Here is a 16,501-nt window from a genome sequence, read left to right as displayed (position 1 = left end):
ACTACTCCGCTTCCTCTTTGCGCTAACTTCCAGGAGTTTTGACCCTTTCTTTCGATCCCTTCTACCCCTCACTCTCCGCCCCGGCAGCGGGTTTGGAGATCGGGATCACTGTTGGTACCGATCTCTCCTCACTTTGCTCGCCATTACCCCACGTGAAAGCCCCGCCAGTATTCCCGCCCCGTGTACCTTGCACATGGAGAGCTACTATCCCATGGCAGGGTGAAAAATAGCAGTGATCTAACTTCTAGTGTGCTAGTGATGGAACTTAGCTCGCTAGCTCCAGGGAGGTTGCCCATCTTTTCCTTCGGGTTTCCCGGTTCCTTGGGGAGGGGAGAGGTTTCTTAAAACACCTTTTGGCTTACTACCTATTTTAACTGAACATACCCACTTAAAACGGGTTTCCAGTGAGGCGAGCGCACCACCAGCTTCCTCACACTTGAAGAGTGAGACCTTTTTTCTTTTTTTTTTCTCTCTCTCTTTTTTTTTTTACTTCAGTGTCTGGGTATAGCACATTCAAAGAACGTTGTCGTGTCGTGTCTCCCCCCCCCCCCCCCCCCCAGAAGGCACTGTCAATGTGTACTAAGCGTGCATTCGCTTTTGTGTAGATTTCAATTTAAGCAACCTATGTTAAACTCAATGTTTTGAGGAATCGTTAAACAATTCGGTAAATGTGTAGACACTTTTACGATTTCCTTTGGTTTTTGTACTTTACAATGATTTTACCTTTCAAGTATATGGTTGGAATTGTTTAAAATAGCACTGTTACAAGCTAAGAGCCAGGTTACTTCTAATCTCTGTCCATTTGGATGTGTGGGAGACGGGGCATATGGCTTTTCTTTTAAGATGTGTAAACTGAGTGTAAACTGACTTTCCGAGTTAAATGCTAGAGAGAATGTAAAGTCCAAAAGAAGGCAGACTGGGGGTGGGGGTGGGGGAGGAGGACGATTGTTTTTATTGTGAATACCAGCATCCACAAGAAAAACATAGAAAACAATATCACTCCAACTGAAAACCATCGACGCCCCCTCCCTTCTGCCTGAAGGCCCCTTGTTTCCCACAGCGTAAATACCTGAATCGATGTGCTTTTTAACTTGCTGCTTCTCATTTTGTGAGATTAGAAGACTGAAATTCCGCTGGATAATTATAAATACGCCTGACTCTACTAAAATATCAAATTAATATGTAAAGTGGAAATTACAATAAAGTGTCCTGGAAATTGTGCATTCGTATTGTTTGTTTTCTTTGCTTTCATTCTTTAAATGTCTTTAATTTCATATGACTCTGCTGTGCTCTGCGCAATTCTTTAGATTTGGTTCATTTTTGGGCATCAGTTCCTGAGAAATGTATGAAAAGGCACTCAGGTGGACACTGTCAAGTAAATGAAGTACTTTTATAAATTTCCTAGTGTTAATTCTAGGAGCTTAAATCCTAAGTCCACACCTTTATTTGACCTATTTATTTTTTTTCATTAAGAAGTAAAATTCATTTTAAAAAGATGGGCGTGTTAAAAAAATCTGTAAAATCCTCACTAGTTCAAGTCACTTACTTTCAAGCCTTCTTTCGGATGACTGTGATGTAGCAAAAGCTAGACCTGGGGTCATTCTTAGGTTGGCTCTGTCAAGTCATGGGACTGTAAAAATTTACTCCTGTTCGATTATTGAGCCACTCCTTGAGTTTGGAAAGGCTGTTTTAGCATTCACGCTCCATTGTTCCAAAGCATATGAGAACATACTCTGAGGAGGTGCTATTTTCGCACATTTTAAAGTGAGTTTGAGTTAACTGAATGACTATAACAACAGTGAAGACAAAAATGAACTTGGCCAGTTCATAAAGGAAATGTTTTCAAAATGCCTTAAACAGTGGCCACTTTGCACACATACTTAGGTTGTTTCTCTTTTAAAACCCTCATTGCTGAATTTCTGCCTCTCAAGTTGTTAAGCAGATAAATAAGACAGCCATGTGCCCACTGTGAATGTGGTGAGCTGGTGGAAGAGCTGTAGCTCTGAATGGTTAGGTAGGCTTTCAGTATGTCCCATTTCCGTAGACTAACTATGGAAGGCACTGAACCTGAGCAATCAAAGGGTAAAGGGCTGCGTTTCATTTTCAGTTAAACTCATTTTTAAAGTGTGCTATGTCAAATTCAAGAAAATCTTCTGACTGTGGGAGGGAAATAACTGATTATTTCACAATGCCTTGGCAACACCACACATTTCTTCTCTTAACCTATTTGATGATATTGTGTGCTTATTAGTGTGGCATTGTGTAGCCTTCACCCTACTGACTTATGGATACCATGTCTTGGGCAGTATATTTAAGGAATTTTACTAAATTTGCCTGTCTGCCAGAAGACATGCTCTTAACAATATCAAATTGTCATACGTAAAAGCACAGCATTGTTGTCCTCTAGACCTTTCCGTCAGAGTGCCTGGAACTGGTGGAATCTGACTTTTATAGGTTTAGAAGTTACAGATACATCGGCTACCCTGCCACTCTGAAAGGTCATCAGAAATTTCAATTATTTGTGTTTCAGGGTTGGGGAAGAAAGAGGTCATCCTATGAAAGGCCACATAGACACAAAAACTTCAAGGTTGCTCCTGTCTTTTGAGTACCTATCCATCGCAGAGAGCACATTTTTTTTCTTCCAGAAATAAGGTTCAAGACACAAGGAAACCATAATTTTAGGTACATTTTCCTGTTGAACAATACAAGCTCTTAGGTGAGGAAGCTGACATAAGCCATTTTAGAAGAAGCCGTTGGCTACCATAAAGGTTCCACCGTGGCAGGTGCTGAACCAGTTCAGTAAGACTCCAGAATATTTCTTCTCGACCATGGCAGCACATCAGAATCCCTGGGGCGTTATTTAGAATGTGGAAACCTGTTTACTAGCCCCAGAGATCCTGATTAAGTCAATCACGGATGGGACCTGGGAATCAGAATTATTCCAATCTCCCCAGGTAATTTTAGTGTGTAGTTGGAATGGAGAACTGCTGGACATTTTCTAGCTTTTTCTCTTGAGATTTGGATTAATTTGATCTGGGGTTGTGCCACGGACTCCATATTTTATGAGCATCTTGGGTAATTTTGCCAAAGAACCGATTTAGGAAACACTTGTAATGTGGGCCATAAAAGACATCACCCGGGAACTTATTAGAAATGTGGGCTCCCAAGCCCCACCTCAACCCCCCCCCCAAATTAGAATTTGCATTTAACAAGCTCCCCAGGTGATTCTCGTGCACATTAAAGTTTGTGGCGAACTTGTTCTCTGACTTTAGCATACGTTGTAGTTTTCTGTTGTGCTTGTTAAAAATGTGAGTTGCTGGGCATTTTCCCAGAGTTTGATCCAGTTGCTCTGGGGTGGAGCAGTACATTTGCATTTCTAACAAGCTCCCTGGTGATGCTGATGCTACAGTTCCCAGGGTCACACACTGAGCAACTGTGGGTTAGAGAGAAATGAAGGCCTATATGGGTGACTTCAGAGGCAGTTTGGACTGGCACGATCCTCATTCTGTTTTTCTGTCCTCAGCATTCGCGCATAACACTAGCAAAATGGATTGCTACCAAGAGCAGGAAATCAGGTTCTGGGGATGGTGTGGGGATGGGGTTGCTCTAGGAAACCTGTATTATTTTAGGTTTTTCAAAGAAATCGTTGCACGTGAAGGGTCTATTTCAGGAGTTAAAAGCCGCGCAAATAGAATATCTTAACATGAATGTTTTAAAGGAAAGACCCCTCTTGTTTTCGTGAAAAGTACTATTATGATTGGCTCCCTAAATACCAGGATGTGATAAGATTTTTCAAAGTCCTTATTTATACTTATGGGTGCTGAAACTCATTTAAAGGATCTCCCTCATTAGTAAAGAAATATGAAAAGGGTCCTGCTCAAAACACTTAGATTTTTAATGCCGTGGTGTATATTATATCCCATGAACCTTTTGATTATCTCACCATCTGGAAAATTAACATACTACTAGAATTTATGTTGACATTTATACATGGATGTTTTTGCTTTTAAATATGAGTAAGTGTGATTTTTCTGTTGCAAGGAATAAAACCCCTTTTTAAAAATCCACTCTTGGACATGCAGATCTTGTAAGGCTCAAGTCAAAGGATTGAGCATTAAGTCTCGTCTTATCAGAAAATAAAATTACTGTTCTCATCATGCTTGGGAGACAGTAGATTGTGGTAGAGATGTAGGCATTTTGTTCTAGCAGAGTAGCAGCAATCCTGTTTATTGAGCTATCAAAAAGATGATTGATTTGATAATGCAATTCAGGTCCAAATGATAGTGAATTAGCATTTTAAACACAAGCTATTACATTGCTATTGTCTTTTTTGAATGAAGAGTGACTAAAATAAGTAGAAAGTATATCTCTGCTGCAGATGATACAACTGGACCATGACCGATTTCCTTATCCACGCTAACATAATGATATTAACTTCCTTTTTCTGACCATATTGTATAGTTTTTCTTGCAAAATAAAAACATTTCTGACAGTTATTGAGCCTTTTGAAGGTATAATATGATTCTTTTCACCAATGTTGATGTACATTGGAGAACAACTTAATGTCTTTTCTTACTGATAGAGAAGATAGCATTTTCTCACTTATTACTTGTACCACAAAACCATTAGTGGTTGACACAGAAAGATGTATAAACATAATTTCAAAATTATTTTTATATATGTATATGTATATTATTTTTATATATGTACAGGTATATGTACAGCAAAGTATATTTAGTTTAAAAGGTAGAACTGTGTTTATTTTCCTTTTTTTTCCCATATGGCTGAAAGGAGTGCTAATCTAGCCTGTAATTTTTCTTACTTATACATTGTTGAGTTCAGATTCTGCTAATTCATAGCAGGCCCGGAGGAATCTCTGCTAGTATCTTCAATTCGATGGGAAGATCGTAAGTGGGAAAGTGCAAGGTGCTTTGTTAACACATGCATGGGTTGCTTTTCTAAGTGTGGTTCTCTCTAAAAAAAACTGTACACTTTCTGCTACTGAGGTTGTATGAGATGCAAAACCCTTTTGCGACAATGGATTGTATTTTGAAGTCAGTTGTGTTTTCCCTTTCTATGGATAAATTCACTTTTGGAGAATGTATGTGTATGGAACACTAAACTTTTGTAATGAGATTAGTCAGAGTTCCCAGGTTTCCTTGATTTCAATAGGCATTATTCTCTGCTTTCTATGTCACACATGCTTGCCTGTTTTAAGGCGGCACAATGACCAAAGCTCTTATATTTTGTAAGTAGTCTCTTTTTCAAACTTGTGTAATAATGTCTCTTTTTATACTGTTCTGAATCAATTAAGCTAAGTTGGGGAGGACTAGCAGTAAAAACCAGTGGCTGCCAAGAATGGACCTTCGGTGTGTAAGCTGTCTTTCCACATTCAGTAATTGGGCGGTTGCTCACAAAACACTGAGGACTGTGGGAAGCCAGTGGTTATGTAGGTGGGAAGACTAGATTCCCAACAGTAAACTTATTTAGAGATGAGCTTCTGTAGTTATTGTTGCTAAGAGCAAAAATGAACCAGAGCTTATGTAGTATAAAGAAAAAAATCCAAAGCAAGATGTATGGTGTAATAGTATATTGTTGGTTGGGTGGAGGAAAATTATGGCATCTTTTGTATTAAATGTGGGTATATTTTCTACATTTCTTACTATTATCATACTTTAAAACTTGCTCAACCTTAAAATATGTTAGTATTGAATAGCTGACTGGAAATTCTGTGTCACTGTGGGAAAAGCACGTGTGTGTGTGTGTTTAAGAAATATACATAATGCTGAAGTCTGTGGTTCGATACCAGTGAAATCGAAGACATGGTCACGTCCCCTCAAACCTTCCTATATTATTCATTCAATGATACAAATAAGAAAGTTGCTTAAAATTATTTCAGCACAACACATTCATGCTTGGTTAATAAGATACAGGCAAAATTAAAAGGCATGGCATAAAAGCGTGATCAGGAAAAAGATATTTGGGAAGGAGTGAGTTCCCAGTCAAGTTTATAAGTGAAAATAGTCCATGGATTACTGAAGAGCTTTTATGGGCAACCAATTTTGAACTCTAACTTGGGTGTTCTCAAAGCAGTTGCTATTGCCACCACACCCTTTCCACAGTACTTGGGGATTCCCAGCAGCTGTCTTCAGTCAGCGCCTTTCAGTCTCAGCATTCTTCCCGCCATTCCACTGTGCTCTGGCCTCTTTAATAAATCAAACTTCAAAGAAATTATACTTGGTGTTGGAAGTTCCCAGGGAAGTTGGGATAAGAGGTTTTGAATTAGATGATCATTTCTTGGGTTAGAGATCAGGCACATACAAGAGAGTGTTCTAGAATGTCAGATGGATTGGAAAATGAGTCTTCAGAGAAGAGAGACCAGCTAGAGTTCATTTCAGATGATCTGGTCATAGGAAAGCGGTGTTGGAAAGTGGGAAAGTTGACCCTGAGTGGTGATTGTGGCTGTGGGAATGCTGCAGAATGAAGAATTGGAAGAAGGTATCAGCATTTTCAGACATTCCTACGCTAGGGCCAGGTTTGTGTAGGAGTGGGAAGATGGCAGCTCACCTGTTTTTTGGCTTCCATCATTGTCTAGCTATTCTCATGCTCAGAAAAGTTTGTTAAGCAACTCTGTTGGAATGATTGTGAATTTGCTCATGAACACAGGAGAAAGAAGACATTGGTTGATAGAATTTGGATCAAGTATAAAGATAGAATAGCTTTTTCGAAGATTCTAAGCTAGGTGGCTGCATATGAGCTAACAGAACTAAGTGACAACCAGTGCACTCTTCAGAATTCCAATTGCTGAGATAGAACAATTAAAGGAAGAGAGGGTTTGAACATGATTCAGAGCTTGTAAGGCTGCCTGTGGCAGGAGGCACCAGAGAAAAAGGGAAGAAACAAATGCTCCAACAAGTGAAATCCTAGCTCTTGGTATGTATACTTCCACATGTTGGCACTTGTTAAATGTCATTTCTTTTTGTGGAGTTGGTTCTCTCCTACCTTTCCATGGACTACGAGAATTGGACTTGGGTCACCAGGCCTGCATGGCAAGCACCTTTTGCCCAAGCCATTTCTTTCCGAATTGTCTAAACCACAGAGCAGCCGCAGAGCTCTTGTGATGTTTTGGTTAGCTTCTTGGTATCACATCTGTTCCTCCAGCCACATAGTGATTTTGAATGGCTCAGATGGGCAGAGATCTGAGATAGTTTTCAACTTCATACTGCTCGTAAAAAATAACTGGCCGAAATTGCATTTCCCTGAAGTATATTTTTACATTCAGTCTTGGGGCTTGCCAGTTTGTAAAGCAGTCAGTGATTCTTAAATTTTTTTGTTATGTATCATAATACAGCCTTCAACAAATTTGCCTCATGGAGGACTATCCAAGGAAGTTAAAAGCTTCAGAACTTCAGTTAAAGGAAAATTTGGAAGGACTAGAAGAACTAGCTTCTAGTACCAACTGTTGCCCCTTCTCACTTTCTCTCCCTCTGACACTGAAAACGTTGCTTATCTGCAGAGTCAGAAAGAGCAGGAGGCAGGAAAGGGCTCATAGGAATCAAGGAGGGTGAAAATAAATTGTAGTAAGTGAGGTAGCCTGGATTTAGGGCCCAAAGAGGAGTCCGAGCACATTGTCTGGGGAGGAGAGTTCCAAGAAAGCATTTTTGTTGTTTTGTTTTTTGTGGGGGGGGACAGGGTTTCTCTGTGTAACAGTCCTGGCTGTCCTGGAACTCACTCTGTAGATCAGGCTGGTTTCAAACTCAGAGATCCACCTGCTTCTGCCTCCTGAGTGTTGGGATTAAAGTGTGCACCACCACTGACTAGTTAAAAAGCATGTTTTAGCATGCTTTATAGCATACAAACTGAGATCTTTCTCCTTTAGAACCAGTGACCATGGCACTCCTGGTAAAAATAATTATTTCCATCAGAAACAAATATAAGAGTACCGACTATAGGTACTCTGTGTATTTTTAGTAGACCATGGTGAGAACCATTAACATGGATTTGTCAGACTGACGTCTTTGCCAATATTTGAAACAAATATGAGACAAATAACTTTACCCTAGTTATAAATGTCCTTTATCATTAATATCCTGCTGTGAATATAGTTATAGATTCAGCTAATATTTTTATGCCTATATATTTTTAGAGTAACAGCCTCTACTAGATATATGTGATGTTTCTTTTATTTAGTTTGTTCCCACTTATTATTTATAACAGATTATGTGACAGGTAATATTAAAACATAGACCCAACTATAATTTTCTCGCTTACCCCCTCCTTTTCATAGTACTGGGAATCGAATGCAGAGCATACTTACCCCTACTCTATAATTTGATTGTACAACTACATCTATATGAAGACTCATTCCTATATCATCTACATTTCTCTCTTCTATGACCCTTCACCTAATTTTCATATAGTCCCACAGTGTCAGCCATCTTTAACCTAAGCATGTTGCTGATTTTAGTTTATTTTACATGTATGAGACTGACGCTCTGCCTACTGTGTCAAGGAAGTGCCCATTTTCTGGTGTATACAAACATTTGTGTGTATGTGTGTGCATATGTGTATGGGCTGTATGTGTCTGTGTGTACATGTGTACTGCCTGTGGAGGCCCGATGCTGATGTTGGCAGACTTTCTTGGTTGTTGTTCACTTTATTCACTGAGGCAAAAATCTTTCAATTGAACCTATAGTTTCCCAATTCTGGCTAGAGTAGCTAGCCACCTTGCTTCAGTGATCCTTTATCTCACCTTTCCATGATTTAGGGGTCAAAACTCCAGCTCTCACACTTGTGCCAACAAGTGCTTTACTTGCTAAGCTGTTCATCGAATCTAAGTTTTGTTTTCTTTTGGACCCAGAGTCATACTCTAGCCCAGGCTGACCTGGAACTCGCTCTGTAGGCCAAGGCTGGCTTCAGATTCATGGTGATCCTCCTACCTCAGATTCTCAAGATGCAATATATGGACTTGAACCATCCTGCCTGGCTACTTACGTTTTTTATTGTAGTAAAAACATAACAAGATTGATCGCTAACCAATGTTAAATAGTACTTATTGTCCAATGATAGATGATAGTGGCTCCACTTAAAAGTAACTCATTTTTTTCTTAGGAATTTTGAGAATACTTTAAAAATTAAACTTACAGACATATAATAGAGGGTCCAGAGCTATTTACAGTATAGCTTAATTTAGTGTTTAAGATATTTTTTCTAAACTTACTGATAATTATGACTAAACTAAGTTAAAAAGTATAAGTATAATAACCACAGCTAAATATTTGAAATGCTTTAAACTACTAGAATTTCCAAATTGGCTTCATAATTATTATTTGCTTTATTGCTATACTTAATTCTAAGTGCTTGCATTTGAGAAGAACTTGATTTTCTAGTTTTCTTTTTACATTATTTTTCTCCTTTCTGTCCTTTAGGGTTTTATGATGAATCTGCTAATAATAATATACAGAAATGTCTTTGACAGGTAGAAGCTTTGCCTTTGTTCACCCACTTTTAAAGGTACAAGGACTAAGGCATTAAAGGAGAAAATTATTTTTGACAGTTTCTAAGAAATCTGTCTGAGAAAATGTGCTTTCTAGAGAGATGGAAAATTGGAAGATAAATTGTGTAATAGGTATTATAAGTAGGGACTTTAAGTCCATATGTGTACTATAGACCACTTTAAATTAAGGCACTACTTGAGACTGCTTCTTACACTATACACACTTGTTTCTAATAAAAAAAAGTCATATAAATGTGAAATAATAGATGCAGTCAAGCTGTGGATCTTGAAAGTTTTATTTTCCCCCTGTAGTTGCTACCCAGCCAACATGAGGTTATCATTAGTGGGGATATGCAGATATTTTGAAACATTACCATAGGATTATAAAGTGTCAGTTTAAATATGGGGACATTTTTTCTTCCATTTAATGATGACTTTTCAGTTCTAAATTAAAAATAGAATTTCTGCCATGATTATACTTTTTCTAACAGACTTTAAAGAAATGATTATTCTCCATATCTTGAGATGTATTGATTGGCCAGTGTTATTTTAGGGTAGTATATTCTTTATGTTATGGTTAGTTGTAATACTACATTCAATTCAAACAGTATAGTTGTTGTGGGCAGAAAACTGTGCTAGTGTATTTTTTTGAGTGGATGTGAGAGGTCTATAAAAAGGCATTCCTGTCCTTAAAAAAAAAACTTGTAGTCATACTGAGGAGTGGAGGTTCATGAAATGCATAATGAAGTTACATATCCTTCAGTGACTGAATAAATGTTAGAGACAATGAGCTTCTTAGGAATTTGGACCAACTGATGTGGCCTGGGATTGTATAGGAGGGCTTCGCAGACAAAGTGGGATTAAATCGAGGTAGAATTTCATAGACAGAAAAAGCATTCTTGGTGGGGGGGAACAAAGAGGTCAAAATGAGCATTATGCAGTGGTGATTGGACACCAATCAAAGGTAGATTGAAGTGATGGAGAGCCTACAAAGAGGGGACTCTGTTAAGAGTTAGTTGTAATTTAGGCATTGGGAAATGATGCTCTACCAGTTGACAATTTTTAGTAATGGTCCTATGAATTCCCCCTTTCTTGCTAAAGCTTCCTTTTTGTTCAGTTAATTATGCTTTAGCAACTCTTTTAATATCATGAAGGTCATGATGCCTGGATAAGAGACTGGGAAATAACAGAAGCAGGAGTCCACTGTGTAGACGAAAATGATGAAGTGCTTTCATTCATCAATACATATGAAGCATAAGTCAGTTACAACATTGGTTACGACATACTCTGATGAGTGCTTTCTGTGTCCAGCATCCTTTTCTTTTAAACATCCATGTCTTAAATGTGAAGTTGGAAAAACTGACTTGCTACAAAGATTATATAATTAAAAAATAAACCACCCCAGTTATTGTAGAATTAAATAGTTCAAACCACTTTTTTTCCTCCCACAATTAATGGAATTTTGCTTGGATATTCAAAATTTATTTAATATAATGAAGGTACTGAGAATTATCAATTATAGGAGGTTTGTATATAAAGTTGAACTATATAATTTTTGAAATTGGTTTAAATATCTATTAATCTAATGCTTGTGTTCATTGTAGTCCTTAACATACCCTATTTACACTGTTCCAGTTCTGAGACAATCCATATAAGCAAACTTTATAAAGGTTCTTTACTACTATTTTAGAACAAAATTTTAGAATTGTTTCTTAAATTATAATAGAAGGGTACGTTATTTCATATTGAATGATTACTCTTTGAAAGAAATAAAGCAAAACTTTCCATCTGTCAACTAATGTTTTATCTTTACTTATATTAAGACATAACTTTAAGACACAAAAATTGATCACTTAAATGAGAGCTTTTATTCCATTGTGCTTTTTTTCAGATAGTATTATATATTCTAGGCTGGCTTCTAGCTGTGGAGTGGAGGATGACCTTGAATTCCTTATTTTTCTGCCTCTACTTTCCAAGTGTTGGGTTTCACACATGTGCCTTCATGATCGGTTTATGTGGCATTGGAGATCAAACTCAGGGCTTGGTGCATGCTGGACAAGAACTCTGTCACTCAAATTGCGTCCCCAGCCTAGGAGAGTGGGAAGTCATACTGTTTGTATAGGGTTGAACCATATACAAGCTATCTTTATTTTTCCCAGGTTTCAAAGAATGTGTATTTTTATTTGTTGGGGGCTTCCATAGGGGAGACATAATAGTGAAGAAAGAGTCATTTTGGATATGGTAGTAAAATAAGCAAATTATATATTAAAGTGGAAAAGTGGGCTTGGGTTCCATGGGTCCTCACTCCGGTTTTGAATGTGCTACTCCTAAAACCTTGACTCGTGTTTATTGGAGTTCAGTATAGCATTGTGCATGTCAGCTCTTATAGAAGAGTTGTTTAATCTTGAAGCTTCATTTAACATTCGTGAAGAGGTATAACCATTTGCTTCCTTAAATATTTTTTCATCAACCCAGAATGGCCTCTGTGGCCCTCATGTACTCAGAATCGCTGTGTTAATAGGAATACTTTGGTCTCCCAGTCTGCCTCACCTTAAATTTGATATATAAATTTGATATATATAGAAAGAGCCTTGTCCTCTTTCTACTGCATCATTCCTCTCTGTTGTCTCACCAGCTTCAAGAGCAGCCGTCTCCATGTCTAAAGGCCCGCCAACACCTGCATTATATAGTTTGTATGACTTTAAGTCTAGCAGTGTTACCCCTTTCTCTCATATGGAAAGCTATTTCCTGGGATTACTCTTTTTTCCATTCGTGGAACCGAGAGGAGCAATGAGTAGAAGGGACTCTAAACTAATGGCGGTCAAGTGTTTCAAGCAATGGGGTTGAGTATATAAAGGATTCTGTATACGCTGTTTAATGGGATCAGTTTTGAATTTGTGATAGTATAATTCTTAAAAGATTATAGATTTTTTATAGCATTTAAAGCAGAGAATGCATGAGATGTCCTATATTGTACAAACTTTCCTTATGTTTGGCAAACGTCTGAAATCTACTCTTAGACACTAAGGATCCCTGAATATAGACATTTTAGGAAAGAATTAAGCATTTAGCTAAACATGAATACCTACACTTTTTGTTTGGAATCTAGATTATGACCTTCTGACTGTAGAAACCTTGGGACATGAGCATTTGCCTGCACCTGTGACTGTCTAGTAGAAGATAACACATGCAAGAAGATCAATGAAGACACAGCTTTCTAGAATTAAAATTTAGAACACAAATTTGATACTATAACACGGGAATAAGTATAGCATGTACATTCACAAAAATAAAGCAAGAGAATACAAAGAAAATTGCTGTTCTAATGGGCCACTGTTATTGGTAGGATATTGAATTTTTTCCAAAGGCAATTTAGTCTTGGTGGTTTTGAGAGGTGGTGGAACCTCAGAGACATAGAGCCTTAGAGGGGGAAGTTAGGTTTCTGGGACAAGCCTTTAAAAGGGAGTGATGGGATTATGGTCCCTTTATTTCTTTTCTCTGCTTCCTGGCTGTCATCAGGTGAGTAGCTTTGCTCCACGTGTTCCCCACTACAATCTACTATGCTGCCACAGGCCTGAAACAACAGAAGCAGAAAACTATTGACTAACATGTTTAAAACTGTGAGCCCAAAGCAAGCCTTTCCTCTGCTTACGTTGAAGAGCTCAGGTGCTTTGTCACCTAACACAGCGTTGACCAAGTTCTCCTCACTGCAACTCTCATCAAAACCGACCTGTGTATAGTTCTTCATCCTTTCTCTACATCATGATAGTTGAGTAGTTTAAAAAACTTTGTTGTACGTTAGCCCAGTGATTATGGACTAGTAAGAATCCTTTGCTAGAAAATAATCAAGGTACTGTAATAGAAAACTGATTTCTACCAAATACTCATTAATTTATCATATTATTGCCACATTTGGGATAGCCTACATTTTGTGAAAAAATTTCTTTTAGCCTGAATAAACATTTCTCCTAATTAGATAATAGATAGCCACCAAGTAAATGAAAGATGTTTCAATATTGCTAGCTCGTAAGGAAATGCAAATCAGAACCATTATAATATATATCACCTTATACCTACTAAGATAGCTGCTGTAAAAAAAGAAAAAACATGACAAATATTGTCAATGATGCCTATTGAAGAAGCTCTTACGTACTTTTGGAATCAGTGTCAATCAACTCTTAGAATCATAAAAGTAATATATAGAAATTCTTCGTTTTTATTTTATATGCATTGGTGTTTTGCCTCTCTATGTCTGTGTAATGGTGTCAGGACCCTTGGGACAGGAATCACAGACAGTTGTGACCTGCCATGTGGGTGCTAGGGATCGAACCTGGGTAGAAATTCTTAAATATAGAGAGTTTCCATGATTTCAGCGAAAGCACTTTCAGGTATACATTTGGAGGAGAACAAAAATAGTAGGTTGTTACATTATTGACAATAGTCAAGTTAATTGACAGTAGTCAAGATAATGACCAAAGTGTGTACTGATAAAGTGTATAAGGAAATCAATACGCATACAGACTCAAACATACTTTGGAAAGGTATCTAGCCATAAAAGAAGAAAACCATTCCATTTTAACAACATAGATGAACTTGGAGAAAATTATGCTAAGTGAAATAGGCCAGATACAAAATTTGCCATATTATGTCCTTAATCCATCAAATCAAACACATAGTATAACATGAATATAGACTAGAATGTCAGGGACAAGGTGAGGGATGCGAGGAATGTTGATTGAGGAATACAAGCTTAGTTATAAGCTGAATCAAGTTTCAGAGATCTGATGTGTGGTGATCAATATGTTAATTTGATTGTCATAACCATTATATAACATATACATAAGTAAGCACTGTGTATCATAGATATATACTATATTTTTTGAGACAGGTTCTTTCTTTGTAGCCCTGGCTATCCTGGAACTTGCTATGTAGACTAGGCTGCCCTTGAACTCACAGAGATCCACCTGCCTCTGCCTCATAAGTGCTGGGATTAAAGATGTGAGCTGCTAGGTCAGGTTTATACCATAGTTTTAATTGAATGTTTTAAAAAGATAATGCTTTGGTTTTGTGTAAACTATTTTATGTGTGTTCATGGTGGCGGGTATGTATATGTACACACACACACACACACACACACACACACACACACACCTGTACATATGGAGGTCCATGGACAACCTCAGGTGTCATTTTTCTGGTTCTCTCCACCTTTTGTTTTGAGAAAAGTTCTGTCGTTGACATGGAGTTTTTCCAAGTATGCCAGGCTAACTGACCAGCAAGCTCCGAAGGATCTTGTTTCTGCCTTCTATCTCACCATCTCTGGAATTACAGGCATGCCCCACTGTTCTGGTTTTTGTTTGTTGTTTGTTTGTTTGTCTTTGGAGGGTTCTGAGCACCCCTGCTTTCAAGGCAACCTTTTTTCCTAAACATCACCTAGCCTAGTTTACATAAAAAGTCTTAATGTGTCTGTACTCACATTAATAAAATGTAGAAAAACAGATTTGAGGAAGCCTGATCCAAGGGATTATAAGGTATCTTTGAAAGCACAAATACTATTTTCATATGTAATCTCCCTCAAAAATGTTTTATGGCCGACTTGTTTATTTCATGGGTTTGAGTCAAAACTGAATTCAGTGCATTAGTCTTTATCCAAAATTAATCTTTTGGCTAAGAACCAGCAATAATTTACAACTTTTAAACCACTCCTGATGTTAATTGCCAGCACTAGGTATTTGGGAAGAGTGTTTTTAAAAAGAGAATTTTAGCACATCATGAGTTATTATATAATTTACTAGGCAGAGAACGCATCTAAGCCTGGTCAGATGATGTGACAGACTCACTGAGCAACTTATTCACACACATTAGCCTTAAAACACATAGGATTTACATTCTTCAAATTAATGCCCCAGTTAAGTGAAAGCCTATTTAATCAGGGATCTTAATGGCTATCCATAAATGTTTCCTGCTGATAAATTTTTGGAATTGCACATTTTAATCCCATAGATTCTCAAGGTTTAGGAGTGAATATTTATGTTGTACTCCATGCATTGTGTGTCCACGCTATTTTTTGTAAAGTCCATGTGGAATACAACAGTGAAGCCCTGAAAAGGTGACAATGTCCTAAGTATCGAGACTGCTATTGCTGATTTGGTGAGTGATTTCTTATATTCAGTATCTGTTCTTTTAAATTGGCTTCCCAGAAAAGGTCTTGGACTTTGAAATACTTATACATTGCCACTGGTTTTGAATATTTTTCTTCCTGCAGTAGAAATCTGTACACTGCCACATGAGCTCCCAGACTATTCTCATATATAATTCCAGGTGCTATTTTAATAGAGGTAGAAAAATGGTACGTATTTGCCTGTCTTCTATCTCATCATTTCTTCCTGCCTCCCACTATCCCCACCTCTCTCACCCTCTTCTCCTCCCCATCCCTCCTTCTCCACACATAGGAATGCATACACACATTGTATTTATGTTATTACACATACCCTCAAAGCTCTCTAGATAGATAGTCTCTTTTATGTTTTTTATCTTCTGATCTAATATTAAGATTATGTTACTGTTGTTAAACTATCATAGTCTAATATGTTTTGGTAACATCATGAATAGTCAGTTGTAGTGGATAAAACAATAACTTCTGTATTGAAATGAATTTTTAAAGATTTTTGATTGTTTTTGAAAATCAAGACTTAGAGTTTATAATTATTGTGTTCTTCATTTCATCAAAGAAATGGATTGATTCCTCGTGGAAACTTTTCATCTGTTGAGATACAGTGTTAGGCATTGAACTAAGCATTGTGTAATTAGCCTGACTGGCTAGCATCAGTCATTTTTTTCTTCGTGTTCTTTTATATAAAATTGATATATGTGAATCTTTAAAACCATTCATACAATGAGGACTGATGAGAAGCTAAGGACAATGGCATGGGGTTTTGATCCTACTTAATGTGCTGGCTTTGTGGGAGCCTAGCCAGTTTGGATGTTCACCTTCCTAAATATAGA

At 37.5% G+C, this 16,501-nt stretch overlaps 2 protein-coding genes across 2 annotated transcripts in view; one reads left to right on the top strand and one right to left on the bottom strand.

The window, feature by feature from the left end:
- The window catches only part of Tmem164 (transmembrane protein 164), a 485,414-nt gene that overhangs the window by 127,308 nt on the left and 341,605 nt on the right, over positions 1–16,501 (bottom strand). The gene's annotated exons all lie outside the window — the stretch shown is intronic.
- Positions 1–16,501, top strand: part of Ammecr1 (Alport syndrome, mental retardation, midface hypoplasia and elliptocytosis chromosomal region gene 1) — a 115,696-nt gene that overhangs the window by 731 nt on the left and 98,464 nt on the right. The gene's annotated exons all lie outside the window — the stretch shown is intronic.

The sequence above is a fragment of the Microtus ochrogaster genome, unplaced genomic scaffold (genome assembly GCF_000317375.1).
Source record: "Microtus ochrogaster isolate Prairie Vole_2 unplaced genomic scaffold, MicOch1.0 UNK107, whole genome shotgun sequence".
NCBI classification, from domain to species: Eukaryota; Metazoa; Chordata; class Mammalia; order Rodentia; family Cricetidae; genus Microtus; species Microtus ochrogaster.
The sequence above is the reverse complement of the archived record's forward strand: the minus strand, read 5'-3'. Positions and strand labels throughout refer to the sequence as shown.